This window comes from Cololabis saira, chromosome 18 (genome assembly GCF_033807715.1).
Source record: "Cololabis saira isolate AMF1-May2022 chromosome 18, fColSai1.1, whole genome shotgun sequence".
Lineage (NCBI taxonomy): Eukaryota > Metazoa > Chordata > Actinopteri > Beloniformes > Belonidae > Cololabis > Cololabis saira.
This window is the reverse complement of record NC_084604.1, coordinates 6,054,153-6,070,044: the sequence shown is the minus strand read 5'-3', so window position 1 is coordinate 6,070,044 and position 15,892 is coordinate 6,054,153. Positions and strand designations below refer to the sequence as shown.

The following is a 15,892-nucleotide window of genomic DNA, read 5'->3' as shown; positions in this document are numbered from 1 at the left end:
TAGGCGTCCTTGAGGTCTATGGAGGTGAACCACTCCCCTGGAGTGACAGAGTGAAGGACGTCGCGTGTACGCAGCATCCGAAATGGGAGGACCTTCAGGTACTGGTTCAGACCCCGAAGGTCCAGCACAGGCCGAAGAGAAGTGTCTTTCTTCGGAATGAGGAAGTATGTTGAGTAAAACCCACTGCTCTGTGTATGTGGGTGAACTCTTGTGATGGCCTTTTTGTCCAAGAGTTTGGCTATCTCTTGTGACAAACACAGGGACCTCCCGGGGTCTCTGACTGAGGTTTCCCTGACCCCGGAGGGTGGTGGGGGCCGGCGGCGGAACTGCAACCTGTAGCCCTGGGACAGTGTTTTCAAAACCCATACATCCTGAGAATGGGCTGCCCAATAGGCCAGGTGCTGATGTGAAAACCTGCCCACCGCCGGCCCGAGGCCCTCATAGAGTGCCTCGAGGATTATTTGGGGGCTTGGGGGGACGCTGGTGTTGCCCCTGCACCCGCTGAGACCGGCGAGGTGGAGGGTGTGCGCCCCTGGACTGACGCCCACCACCCCCAGCAACCCGGCTGTGCTGCCAGGGCTGCGGAGGGGGGCTCGGGGGATGTGAGCGGCGCAGGTCTTGTGCGCCCCGTCTCCTGGAGTGCTGAGCTGGGGGTCCCATGCTCGCACTCCGACGACCCCAGGCCTCTGATGCCTGACCCGACTGCTTCCTGCGCTCCAACGCCTGTTCTACCTCTGGCCCAAACAACTGGCCCGGCACTACAGGAAGCTTCCGTAGCGTCTGCCTGCAATCGTCAGACATGGGTGCCTGCGCCAGCCACACCTGACGCCGCGTCACCACCAGGGTGGACATCAGGCGGCCAAGCTCTCTGGTCATCAGCCCGAAGGCTTGGAGCGCAGCGTCGTTCGTGTCACCCAACTCCCCGCCCTCATGCTCCGACTGCAACATCTGGGACTGGGCGAGGAGGAGCACGGAGAGGGAGTTCCCAATGCGAGCCATGCGGCCTGCCGCATCATAAGCCGTCGAGAGAAGGCTATCCGTTACCCGGCACTGAGGCCTAGGACAGTGGGCCTTATCTTTGAGCGCCTCATCTGGTGAAAGGACCAGTGAGGCGATACACGGGTCCACCGGAGGCATGTGAACCAGGCCATGTTGCTCCGCCTGGCGCATGGAGGCCAAAGTCCTCGCATCCTTGCCATGGTAGGCAAACGCCTTTGGATCTGCCCAGCAGCGCTGCAGCTCCTGCAAAAAAAGCAGGCGAGGGCGGGACATCAAAGGGCGGGGCTACAGGAGTCCGGCGAAAGAATGGGTTGCTCGCCGGTTGGGCAGCGGGCGCATCATCCAGCCCGACCTTAGCCAGGGCCGCACGCAGTGTTGCCTGCAAAGGGCAGGGGCCCTCTCCCAGCTCAGTGCTCCCAGAGCTCCTGAGGGATGTCTCCGAGCCAGCCTCTGCCTGTATGCTAGCTGGGTCAACCACCAGACACGGCAGCTCAGGGGAGGGATACTCGCCAGAGCTAAACACACTGTCACGGCCTTGAAACATGGAGTTTGAAGCCCTGGTAGACATAGCATCGTCTCCACAATCTGACTCCCAGGGGACCGCCAGAGGTGGGGAGGGCAGAGCCCGCTCCCTCACTAAGGCCTTAAGCTGCTCCAGTTCAGCCCGTAAATCCTCCATCTCACTGCGTGAGGGAGCATCCTTCGCCTTCTTCTGCGTAGGGCCACTGCGCTCGTCATGGGGCCCCGCTCTGCGCTTGTCCCGGTGCTTTTTGCGGGAACCTGCACTGACATGAGCGGGCCCAGAGGGTGGGAGGTCGCTCCTAAACAGGAGGCCTTCCACCTGACGCAGCCGTTCCTCTCTCACCGAGAGCGGCAAAATGCTGCAGTTGATGCAGGGGTCGGAGAGGGCCTCCCTCAGGTGCCCCACCCCCAGACACTGGGGGCACAATTCATGGCCATCCTCTACCAACAGTAGAGTGCCACACGATGTACAAGCCATCATCGCTTCCTCCAAAAAATAAAAGGGTCAAGTTAGGAAATCTGGGCGAGAACCGAGACTCGATCAGAACATCTAACAGACTCCTCACACCACTGTTTTCAATCCAAACAATTCAGTGTGGAGCCAGGCAATCCAAGCGAGAACTGTGGCCGCCACAGAACGCGTCCGGAACCTCTGGACTAGCTTCTTTTTTTTTTTAAATATATATATATTTTTTAAATTTATATATATATATATATATATATATATATATATATATATATATATATTAGGGGTGTCACGGTACACACAAGTCACGGTTCGGTACGTACCTCGGTACAGGGGTCACGGTTCGGTACGGGTTCGGTACGGGTTCGGTACAACGGGGAAAAAAATACAAAAAGTCCCAAATGTATAAGACGAGTTTTTTCTTCCTTTATTTTGATCATAGCATTTGAAAGTTAAAGTTTGTTCAATTGGCTACAAAACTAAAAAGCATCTCTTATTAAAGTGTAAAATAAATAGAATAAAACATTTAACTTGTGCATTAGTGTTTTTAATTTTACCACGGACTGGTTTATGTGAGCGCGGGATGGGACATTGTAACGAGGCTCGAGCACTTTTAATAAATACTTGAACCCGGGCTCCTCTACTGCTGCATATGGGCAGAGCCGTCTGGGGGCGGAGCATTCTCCATGGGCCTTATGATAGTCATTTTAACGTTCAACAACACCTCATCCTACCCATCAAACTACATTTATTCTCACTTTTATTGAGCCAAGCCTATAGGCCTATGCTGCAGAAAGCAGAGTAAAGTCACAAACTTGTTCAGAAGAACACACACACACACACACACACACACACACACACACACACACACACACACACACACACACACACACACACACACACACACACACACACACACACACACACACACACAGGCCTGACAGCTGTCAATCACATGGCTCTGAAAACTCAGGTAGTCACGGACTGACTCAGTTCATTCTTTGATACAAAAAAAACATAACTGGTCTAAATTACACAATCTATTTAGATAGATATAGACACAGCGGTCTATAACATAATTTCTGAGCTCTATAACAGAGAATAGACTCGGCGGTCTCGTTCACAACAACACAAGCTCATTAAAATAGGCAGCTGGTCAAGAAACTGATAAATAAATTATTTATGAAGGTTACACTCACTCACCAACGGTAGTTGACTCTTCCATAACCCAAAATAATCCAGGTAACGTGGAAAACGGGGTAACATTCAAAACTTTGTACAAATTTAGTCCTCTTTTAAACTTTAGCGCTAATCTCCTTCACTGTGACTGTTAAGGCTGATTTATGGTACCGCGTTACACCAACGCAGCGCCTACGGCGAAGGTTGCGCGTCGCCGCATAACCTCGCCGTAGACTGCGCCGTACCCCACGGCGTATGCTCTGCGTCGATTTAACGTAGAACCATAAATCAGGCTTTATAGCCAATCCGCGTTGGCACACGGCCCTGATGCGTTCAGGACAGTTGTAAATTAAGCAACATTTTATCGTTATTATAGCCTACAATTTATGATGATATATGAATTGCACATATATTTATTGATATGCACAGACTAGCCCACATTTAGGTCTGTAATGGAACGTGACTGTTGATATTTATAAGGGGGAAAAAAAAAGATGATTAATTTTTTTTTTTTTTTAACTCAGTCAGACGTATTCGCCGTATGACTGCGTGAACCGAACCGTGACCCCCGTACCGTGACGGGACGGGACGAATACAAATACCGTTACACCCCTAATATATATATATATATACACAGCACGAAAAGATGAGTTTATGGGAATATGCTGACATAGCATTTAACCGGTAATGTTTGTGTTTGCTGGGTGTATGTGGATGTTATTGGGAATTTACTGGTGAAAGAAGTTTACTGTGAAATACGGCCATTTCTGAGCTGTAATCGGGAGTTTACTGACCCCAATTTTTTGCCACGGGTAGAGGAACAGCAGGGGACCTTTAAGGCCTTTGTTTGGGGAGGGGAGGGGAGGGGAGCCGCCGCCCCACCACCCCCAGCCCCCCCCTCCCCGGGGACCCCCCCCCCCCCCCATACAAACAATTGTATGGCACAAAACCAGTCTTTATTTTTATTTGCACAGGCTGAATCCAATTAATTAAACAAGACAGAGTATAGTACAGGAGTGGTATGCAATTCAATTCAATTCAATTTGATGTGTGCTGCTGACGTCCCTGACTCCCCCAGTCTGACCTTCGGCAGGAGGGTCCCCCCCTTATGATCCTGGTCCTGCTCAAGGTTTCTTCCCTCCTAAAGGGGAGTTCTTCTTGCCACTGTTTGGCTTAAGGCTTTTCTCCCACTATGGGAGTTTTTACCTGCCATTGTTCATATAATAATTGCTCGGGGGTTTATGTTTATGTTTATGTTCATGTTCTGGGTCTCTGGAAAGCGTCTAGAGACAACATCTGTTGTATTAGACGCTATATAAATAAAATTGAATTGAATTGAATTGAATTGATGGGCCTTATTGGCATGAAAGCAAGACAAAAAAAGTATGGTTCCAATTTTGGAACCGGAACCGAAATCCCAAAATTCGAGATTCGTTTAAAAATGCGCACTTCGAATCTTCATTTCGAGTCCTGGCAGTTTTTTTTTTTTTTCTCTCTCTCTCTCTCTCTCTCTCTCACCCACCCCCACCCCCCCCCCCCCCCCCCCCCCCCCCGCCCCCCGCGCGCGCTCTGAGTATTACGTCACATCCGCGGCTGCGCAGTGTACTGTTTAGACAAATTCAAACAAAATGGAGGGAAGCGGTGGAAAAATCAAAACGGTCTAAAGTGTGGTTATATTATGGTAAGAGAACTGACGGATTGGCGACATGTGTGAAGTGTGAGCGAGAAATCTCGTGCAAGGGGGGGAAGTACGTCAAATATGGCCAAACATTTAATCACCCACGGATTATATGTGAGGGACTGTGGCATATTTAAAAATACCGGGAAAACGGAGCCGACGGACCCGGTGGACCCGGCAGCAGCAACAAGTAAGATACTCTGTCAATACACTGCATTGCATTACATTATTCCTCCTATTAAACATCATATTATAATTGTAAATTAAAGTTATTACAGTTTTTAAAATTGTTACATATTAATTACATATTGTTTGATTTTTATTTGTTACATATTAATTACATATTGTTTGATTCATGATTAAATTGAGAATAATTTGATCAACAAACTAGTGTAGTGTGAATTAAGATTAATTAATTAATTAATTAATTAATGATTATTTTGTTTTCCTTTTTTCCAAAACACTCTCCAAACTGACAAATGAGGACTACAGAAAAGCAGAGAAATTTATTGAACTCATGGAGATCCTGTACACATCAACCCTTTGTGCCTCAACTGAAAAGAGCTCCACCTTAGGCCAAGTCCTACCAATCTTGCAAAAGCTGAAGAACCATTTCACAGTCCGAGATGGAGAGTCACTGTTTGTCTCCTGTCTAAAGAAGACAATCTGGACTGATCTATTAAAGCGATATCAGGTAAAAATCAATGTCACTGAGACAAATTCATCATGTATTTTTTATTACTCTAATTAAATCTAAATTACATGTTCAAATTTTTCAGAACTTCCTTGGCGAAGCAACTGCCATGGACCCTCGCTCTAAGCATACGCTAGAGGAAGAGGATGCTGAGGAACCGGATCAATGAGAAAATCCTTGCTGCACATGATCCTGCAGAAACAGAACAGGTAATGTCAATTGAATGAATTTAGATTTGTACACATACTGATTTCCTGCACATGTTCTGTATTACTTATTTGTTTCCGACTGTCTGATTACACTTACCTGCTGCAGCTGACAGCCTGGTGTCTTCGGCAAGGAGGGACGCAAGCAGACTGACGAGCCAAGAGGGGAGGAGAGCGAGGAATCGGAGGATGAGACTGTTTCAGTGAGTACACTTCAATAAACATTAAACGTTCCTTTAATCATACTTTATTTAAAAAAAATCAATGACTGTATGTTGTTTTGAGTTTGAATTACTTTTTTCTTTTAAAGGTGACCTATTATGAAAAACACGTTTTTTCTTGTTTTAACATATATAAAGTGGTCTCCCCTCACCCTGCCAGCACAGGGGAGACAAAATACCATGAATTTCTGCAAGCTCTCTGACCCCCGCCGGACTGAGTCCCCAGTGTCACGTGGCCTTTTTTTGAGCCATTCTGAATCTGCGCCTATGGTGACGTCACCCTAGGCGCTCATTTCCATAGGTTCAGCCTCCGCTGCTGAAACCACGCCCACAACCAGCTCTCTGGCTCTGGCTGGAGCGGTCCATCCTTCAGCCAGTCGGACGCGGCGGATCCAGGTTAAATCATGCAGGTTCCCGGGTGATTTGGGAGCTGGGTCCTCGGGGGTCTGTCCCAGGCTGGACCAGCTTCACCCTTCGAGATTTTCAGCCAAATCTGTCGGTTTGATCCCCGATAACGGGCGATGCGCCGCGGATGCGCTCCGGAGCGGATCCGTGCGCCCGCCGTGGAGTTGCGGCGCCCGTCGCGCAGCATCCGCCGGGTAGATCCGGCTGAAATTCCGCTGGTCGGTCCCCGGGAGTCCCTGCTACCAGTCCAGGGGGGTTCCTGCGGTCCCGGCCGGTGGGAACCGGTCATATTTCCCGGTTAAAGCCGCGGTGATGCGCGCTGATCCAGCAGCGCTGATCCAGCAGCGCTGCTCCCGGGCGCCTGGCTTGGCTCCGCGGCCAGCGTTCAGACTCCGCCGGGCAGATCCGGCTTAAATAGTGCATAAATGTTATTTATATACAACTCATATTTTATTTTTTTAACAATAAAGTTGCCATTTGTGAAAATTCAGTGTTGTATTTATTTACAGGCTCGGGCTGCTCTGGCGGAGCAGGTTTATTCTCCTCCCCTGCTACACGTCATTCAGGGAGCCAATCAGCACAGAGCCTCATTATCATACCCCCCCCCTTCCCTAAAAATGAGGCGCAGAAAAAGAGGTTAGAAGCGGTAAAACTAGTGACAGGGCCCACAGGCTGGATTTATGATTTATGTAGAAAAAACAAGCTTTAGATTGTTTTTAAGACATTCAAGGCCTGTTTAAAATATACATTAAATGCCATAATAGGTCTCCTTTAAGCTTCAAACGAGGAAGAAGATGAAGCTAACGCCCCTGGAGAAGCTTTTCGCTGAGGATGATATCCTGAAATGGAAGCAGTTTGACGAGGAGGAAGTGCATCTCATTGACAACAGTAACTTTGAACGCATGGTGGGTTTTGCAAATCTGAAAATGTGTCTAGTCAATAGGGTTGAAGTGAAAAGGTATTGCTGAGCACTTATGATGCATATTCCAACAGAAAACTACGCTACAGCGCGAGTCGGGATGCAGCGGCATCAGAAGAGAAGTGAAATACGTGCAAGGCCGCGCTGATCTCCGCAATCTGAAGCCTACAATGGTAATTGTAAAAAAAAAAAAAAAAAAAAAAAGGTTGCTACTATGCGGATACCACTTATCACGGGTTCTTTTTGGAACGTAACCCCCACAAAAACAAGGGATTTCTGTATATGAATACTCATGCATACATACCTGTCAAGTTTTGGATATAAAAATAAGGGAAATTTTCCGCCACCCGCTGTCCAACCAGCCCAACCAGTATTACATTTTAAGACAGGTTTACAAAATATTTAAAATATCTACCTCAATAACTTACAAACTACAATTATATGCTCTTTATGTACCTTTGTTGACACTGAAATGCTGTTGACATGCCTATGTATGTAGTTCCTATAATAGAGTCTAAATGAAAACAAAGGGGAATTAAAGCACATTTATTTATTTTAAATATTTTCAGTTTATATACAAATTGATTGTCTTCAAGTGAAACATTTTCTTTTAATTTGTCATTGTCACTCATGTGGGTCTCTGGCTCCCATTTTTAGATATATTTACAAGATAGTTTTCGCTTTTCTGGCAGAAATGTCTTTCTCATTACATCCATCCATCTGATTTGTTGTTTTTTTTCCCGTTGTTGCCACTAACTTTGTGAGAACTGCCCTCCAGGCGACAGCAAGGGGCAGTTCTTGCCAGGTTAGTGATAATTCAGTTTGTAGAGGCACAATAACCCTTTTAAAAAATTATTATATCATAAAGCGGGAAATTTACAGGAAAATACTAATAAAATATGGTAGTTTCCTGGCCAAAACGGGAGACTTGACAGGTATGGGCATAGCACCAGAATTAAAATAAAATATTGATTACCAACCATTTAATTCAGTAAAGGACAATAAAAAAAAATGTGTGTGTGTATGTGTATGTATATATATATATATATATATATATATATATATATATATATATATATATATATATATATATATATATATATATATATATTTGTCCTTTACTGAATTAAATGGTTGCTAATCAATAATTCCACCAATTAATTAGCCTGCCTGAGTTTCTCCTGCCCTTATAACATTATGACCTTTAATTTAAAATATTCATATTTTAGATTGTAGTTCATCTTATACCCCTTCAAACACAATGACAATTAAAGCTGCAAGCAGCGATGAACGGGCCCTCGCACTCACGTCCACCGCCCCCCATAAGCATATCAGAAATGACACCACCCACGACTCTCTATGTCAAACCATTAAAAAGTTATAGCAGAAAAAAGGGACAACCAATCAGAGGAAGGGGTGGGGCTAATTCAGGCCAATGAAGGTCAAGGACTCATTACAGAGTCCTATGACACCACCCACAACTTCCTATGTCAAACCATTCAAAAGTTATGGCAGAGAAAAGTATTCTAGGGGGCGCTGTTGAGCCGTTAGGCCACGCCCATTAATGCAAACCATTAAATATCAAATGTATCACCAGGCCTGGCTTGCATGCAAAATTTGGTGACTTTTGGAGAACTATCAAATATGGACCAATCAGATGAAGGGGACGAGCGCTTTTTCACGTCTAGCGTCGCCACGGTAACACTTTTGAAAGAGAAAAGTAATGTGCGTCGTCGCAGGAAAGAGACGCACAACTTGATGTAAAAAAACACAAAATTTGCTTACAAAATTTTCAGCATACTTCCAGGCTCGAACTCCCGACCACCGGCACCAAAGACCGCAATGATCTGGTTGAGCTATATCTCAGCTGATACCTCACTTTGACTTACTGGCTTAGGACAGACCAATATAACGATATAATGTCTGGAACTTTTTTTTCCTAATTTTTTAAATATTTGTAAGGTATAAATATTAGTAAAACATTACTATTTTATTATTACTTTTTCTGTAACCATTCTACCGAGGTTATAACCGGGCTGAGCACGGAACTATTTCTAACGTCACCACATTACAACAGCTGATTGGTCGGGGGGCGGGGCCGTCATCACCCTACTTGCCACTGATTGGTCGGGGGGCGGGGCCGTCATCACCCTACTCGCCACTGATTGGTCGGGGGGCGGGGCCGGCAGACGTTTGAATCAGGAAGCGGGAGTCAAACCATTAAAAAGTTATAGCAGAAAAAAGGGACAACCAATCAGAAGAAGGGGCGGGGCTAATTAAGGCCAACGAAGCTTAAGGACTCATTACAGAGTCCCATGACACCACCCACAACTTCCTATGTCAAACCATTCAAAAGTTATGGCAGATAAAAGTATTCTAGGGGGCGCTGTTGAGCCGTTAGGCCACGCCCATTAATGCAAACCATGAAATATCAAATTTATCGCCAAGTCTGTCTTGCATGCAAAATTTGGTGACTTTTGGAGAACTATCAAATATGGACCAATCAGATTTCAAAATGGCCGACTTCCTGTTCGGTTTCGGCCATGGCTCCAAGAGACTTTTCTTTAAGTTGTGCCATGATACAGGTGTGTAGCGATTTTCGTGCATGTACGTCAAACCGTATTGTGGGGCTTGAGGCACAAAGTTTTCCGGGGGGCGCTGTTGAGCCATTTTGCCACGCCCATTAATGCAAACCGTGAAATATCAAATTTTTCGCCAGGCCTGGCTTGCATGCCAAATTTGGTGCCTTTTGGAGAACTATCAAATATGGACCAATCACATGAAGGGGGGGTGCGCTTGTTGGCGTCTAGCGTCGCCACGGTAACACTTTTGAAAGAGAAAAGTAATGCGTTTAGTCGCAGGATGGAGACGCACATTTTGATGTATAACACATCTGGGTTCACGATACGGTTCGGGCCGTATTAATTCTCGAAGGAATGGCATATATTGCTCCAAAATTACGCGATTAATTCAGAATGTTCAAAATGGCCGACTTCCTGTTCTGTTTCGGCCATGGCGCCAAGAGACTTTTCTTTAAGTAGTGACATGATACAGGTGTGTAGCGATTTTCGTTCATGTACGTCAAACCGTATTGTGGGGCTTGAGGCGCAAAGTTTTTTCTGTCTGAACCAATCAGATGAAGGGTGGGCGCGCTTTTCGGCGTCTAGCGTCGCCACGGTAACACTTTTGAAAGAGAAAAGTAATGCGTGGTGTCGGTGGATGGAGACGCACATTTTGATGTATAACACACCTGGGTGCACGTTACGGTTCGGGCCGTATTAACTGCCGAAGGAAGGCATAAATTTCGCCAATATGACACGATTAATTCAAAATGGCCGACTTCCTGTTCGGTTTCTCGACTTGACGCCCAGAGACTTTTCTTTAAGTTTGGCCATGATACAGGTGTGTACCGATTTTCGTGCATGTACGTCAAAACGTATCGTGGGGCTTGAGGCACAAAGTTTTCAAGGGGGCGCTGTGGAGCCATTTTGCCACGCCCATTAATGCAAAACATTAAATATAAAATTTTTCGCCAGGCCTGACTTGCATGCAAAATTTGGTGACTTTTTGAGCACGTTTAGGGGGGCAAAAAGGCCCTCCTTTCGTCAGAAAAATAATAATAATAATAACTAGAAAATTTCATGAAATTTTTATATGGGCATGCCCTACCGCCCATTCGACCCCTCTTGCTGCTTTGGTTTAGGGCTGTAGTGGTTGTGTTCGGGGTGGTTCTATGTCAGTTTGAGGTGTTTGCAGTTGTATTGCATTCATTCCTGTGCTCCCAATAGTTATTAAAGGCGTGCGCTTTTTGGCGCCTAGTGCCCCCCACGGTGACGCTTTTGACTGAAAAAAGTAATGCCCATCGAGGCAACATGGAGACGCATCTAACGATGTATGCCATGCATGGGTGCACGTTGCGGTTCAGGCTACATTAATGGATAGGTTTTTGTTTCACCGTGGTAAAAAAACCCATCCGAATGAATGGGGCCATTTGGCATGGATTTTGACATAAAATTTCCTTAAATAACAGCTTCGTGAAATTTGAATATGTTGAAGTCCACAGCGTGCCGAGTCGGGGAACATTTGTAGGATGTCTCTATGATAATCTGTTGCCTAGCAACAAGCGTCCAAAGTCAAACGGAAATAAAGAAAAAAATTAAAGGTCATTATCGCAAAAAGTGTAATAATTGGCATAATGAGCTTGGAAGGTCCGTTAGTGCCAATCGGGCCGAGTGTTTGAACGTTTGAACGATGTCTCTACGATAAAGTCTGGCCGAGCAATAAACGTTTGAATTTTTGCCTTTTTTTTTGCTTTTTGGCATCTAGCGTTGCCACGGTAACACTTTCGACTGAGAAAAGTAATGCCCATCGAGGCACGATCGAGACGCATCCAACGATGTATGCCATGCATGGGTGCACGTTCCGGTCTGGGCAGCATTAACAGATGTTTTATTCACATGCTCCCCCATACAAATGCATAGGTTTTTGTTGCCATGGTAACAAGCTCCATAGGATAGAATGGGACAGTTAGGCTTCAATATCTCAAAAGCTGTAAACGGCAGCGTAATGAGACCTTAGTATGTTGTAGTCCACAGCAACCCGAGTCTTTTAACGTTAAATTAAAGTCTCTACGATATCGTGTTGCCGCGCAACAAGCGTCTGAAATTCCATTAGCATCAAAATGAGCAAAGTGGAATATCTCAAAAACCGTAATAGCAAGCATGACGAGACTAAAATATGTTGCAGTACAAAGCGTCCCGGGTTTGTCAATGTTGTAATGATGTCTGTACGATAAACCGTTGCCTAGCAACAAACGTCCAAAATAAAAGGGATTTTTTTTTTAAATTGAAAGTTAAATATCGCAAAAACCGTAATAACTAGAATGATGAAGTTGTATGGTCCTTTAAAGACTCTCGGGCCAAGTGTTTCAAAGTTTGAACGATGTCTCTACGATAAAGTTCGGCCGAGCAATAAGCGCGGGAATTTTCGCCTTTTTTTTTGCTTTTTGGCAACAAGCGTTGCCACGGTAACCCCTATTACTGAGAAAAGTAATACCCATCGAATCACGATGGAGACGCATCCAACGATGTATGCCATGCATGGGTGCACGTTGCGGTTCGGGCCGTATTAACGGACGAAAAAAAGTGCGGAATAAGAATAATAAGAAAAGGGAAACCTTTTCTGTATACCAATATATCGCCTTCATTTTCATGTTTTTCCTCATTTTTTCGGGCGTGTTTTAGTTTTTGGGGATTTTTTTTTCCACATCCGAGCGGGGTCATGCTGTACACCCGCTGGTGTGACGTGGGACTTTTGCGACTTTAGCTTGTTAGCAAAATGCTAGCAACATTGCCCTTTGGCCCATTCTGGACGATTGCAATATGGTCATGCCATTACTTGGCATGCCCATAATAATAACGCGAAGAATTCCTACAGATACAATAGGGCCTTCGCACTGAAGGTGCTCGGGCCCTAACTAGTGAGCATCCATAGTCCATCCATCCAAGCATCCATAGTGAAAAGGAAAATAATATTCAAATTATGTCATTTTTGTTGCTTGCCAAATTGCCGAGCGCATGTGTCCCCGCTCCAGGAAAAAAGTTCAGGCTCAGGATTTTTTTTAACTTTAAGCCCTGGGTTAGTGTGTTACAGTATATGGAACTGAGATGTTTTTAATTTAGTGTTAATTGAATATTGGTAAAAATTACACACATTTTAATTGCTACTCTATATTTTGCAGTTGCTGGTCTCCAGGGCTAGATGTGTAGAGACTCCCGCTGAAATGGCTGTGGGCGCGTGCAACCCTTGACCTGATGTCAGAAGAAGAAGATGGCGTTGTAGATGGACGGGCGGTGTGGATAGTTTCACCTCCAGCCCAAAGAGACGAGAAGCTTTTGCTTTTTTTGCCTTTAATTTGCTTTTAAAAGTGCCTTTTTTGTTTTTTTCATGTGGACACACACTGAACTTTTTGGAATACTGTGTTTTAATTTTCTGCAATAAATACATTTACTTGTACTGAGGTGGTTGCTTATTTGATTTCTGAAATGTGCATGTATTTGTAGCCTGGTAAACTGCAGGTAGCTTGCAGTAATCCTCTCGGGTGAAATTTTCTTTTGCACCAGTAGAGGTTGCTGTGCTTGGGGGGGTTGGGGGGATGGGGCTTGGGGGGGTTGGGGGGATGGGGCTTGGGGGGGGTTGGGGGGTGAGGGTTTGGGGGGGTGGGGCTTGGGGGGGGGTTGGGGGGGTGGGGCTTGTGGGGGGGTGGGGCTTGGGGGAGGTTGGGGGGTGAGGCTTGGGGGGGGGTTGGGGGGTGAGGCTTGGGTCGGTGAAGTTACCCCCCACCCCCCTCAAGTCTGGAATGTCACACCTTTGTGTGACAATAGCCAGCATGGCACCCTGCTGAGCTGGCTACTCCAAACACAGCAGGAGGTCCCAGTACAATACGGGTGTTTCCGGACCGGGAACATTTTTTGTTTTCGGCTGGTTTACCTTACATAAATTCCCGTGCTAGTGCCTAAAATACCGGTGGTATACACAGCCGTAAACCCTGGTTTTTTTGCTGTGATATATATATATATATATATATATATATATATTTTTTTAAAGCTTAAGTAAAAAATACTTACCAAGCCAGGCTAGGAACCAACAGACGAGAGCAGTGGGCGGACCACTGAACGCGGCTGGGACATCTAGCATGTGGAGGAATCAGCTCAGCACAAACAATTCAAGACCGTTTGTGTGGCTGGGGAGCGAGCCAGCCCGAGACACGGGCGCTCGAATCCTCCAGATGGAAAAAGGGAGAGGTAAGATGGCTTGACAGCCACAGCCTTAGAGGGCACCAAGAGTCACAGGCAGGCTGTCAAACACCACCAACCAGAGTTGAGCTTACCTCCCCGAACCTGCAGAAAATATAGATCCGAAACACGGATCTACGGAGCGATTAACCCGCGATGTACGTCAGGTTAACAGCGAGAAGATTCAAGAGGCCGGATGTAGTCTACCGGGCGGTATTTATAGACGCACAGGTAGCCTACACGTCACTCACGTGACACTGTTGTTATTAAATCTTGACCTGCGCGGAGCGCGAGGAGACATATCCACTCTGTTTACTGCCACTGGCAGTCAGGAGGGAATGAAACAGAACCACATAACTCTGAACTCACTGTCTTCTACTGTCTGTTACTCTGTGCAAAATCAAAAAGATTAAGAACAATAAAGTGCAATTCTCAAATAAACACTATTGGTTGTAAAGCCATTGCACATAGTATCTCACTCATCACTCATCTTCTTCCGCTTATCCGTTCCCGGGTCGCGGGGGCAGCAGCCTCAGCAGGGATGCCCAGACTTCCTTCACCCCAGGCCAGCCGAGAGACATAGTCTCTCCAGCGTGTCCTGGGTCTTCCCCGGGGTCTCCTCCCGGAGGGATATGCCTGGAACACCTCCCTAGGGAGGCGTCCAGGAGGATCCGGTACAGATGCCCAAGCCCCCTCAGCTGACTCCTCTCTTGTCCTTTCGGTCACTACCCAAAGTTCATGACCATAGGTGAGGGTAGGGGCGTAGATTGACCGGTAAATCGAGAGCTTCGCCTTTCGACTCAGCTCCTTCTTCACCACGACGGTCCGGTACATCGACCGCATAACTGCAGACGCTGCACCGATCCGTCTGTCAATCTCACGCTCCATTATTCCCTCACTCGTGAACAAGATCCTGAGATACTTGAACTCCTCCACCTGAGGCAGGACTTCTCCACCCACCCGGAGAAGGCATGCCACCCTTTCCCGATGGAGAACCATGGCCTCTGTTTTGGAGGTGCTGATTCTCATCCCTGCCGCGTCGCACTCGGCCTCAAACCGCCCCAGCACATGCTGAAGGTCCCGGTCCGATGAAGCCAACAGGACAACATCATCTGCAAAAAGCAGAGATGAAATCCTGAGGTTCCCAAACCGGATCCCCTCCGGCCCTGGCTACGCCTAGAAATTCTGTCCATAAAAATTATGAACAGGACCGGTGACAAAGGGCAGCCCTGCCGGAGTCCAACATGCACCGGGAACAAGTCTGATCTACTGCCGGCAATGTGAACCAAACTCCTGCTCCGATCATACAGAGACCGGACAGCCCTTAATAGAGGGCCCCGGACTCCATACTCACTGAGCGGCCCCCACAGAATGGCACAAGGAACACGGTCAAATGCTTTCTCCAGATCCACAAAGCACATGTAGACTGGTTGGGCAAATTCCCATGAACCCTCAAGCACCCTGCGGAGGGTGTAGAGCTGGTCCAGTGTTCCACGACCGGGACGAAAACCGCATTGTTCCTCCTGAATCCGAGGTTCAACTATCGGCCGTATTCTCCTCTCCAGTACCCTGGAGCAGACTTTCCCGGGGAGGCTGAGAAGTGTGATCCCCCTATAGTTGGAACACACTCTCCGGCCCCCCTTTTTAAACAGAGGGACCACCACCCCGGTTTGCCACCCCAGCGGTACTGTCCCCTTCCTCCATGCAATGTTGCAGAGGCGTGTCAACCAAGACAGCCCTACGACATCCAGAGACTTGAGGTACTCAGGGCGAATCTCATCCACCCCCGGTGCCCTGCCACTGAGGAGC

At 46.7% G+C, this 15,892-nt stretch overlaps 1 long non-coding RNA gene across 1 annotated transcript; it reads left to right on the top strand.

Moving 5' to 3' along the window:
• Positions 1–5,642: 5,642 nt before the first annotated feature.
• On the top strand, positions 5,643–7,462 carry LOC133464657 (uncharacterized). Its single transcript, XR_009784494.1, has 4 exons — positions 5,643–5,747; positions 5,854–5,947; positions 7,147–7,275; positions 7,364–7,462. It is a non-coding gene; the product is annotated as an uncharacterized LOC133464657 (long non-coding RNA).
• Positions 7,463–15,892: the final 8,430 nt, after the last annotated feature.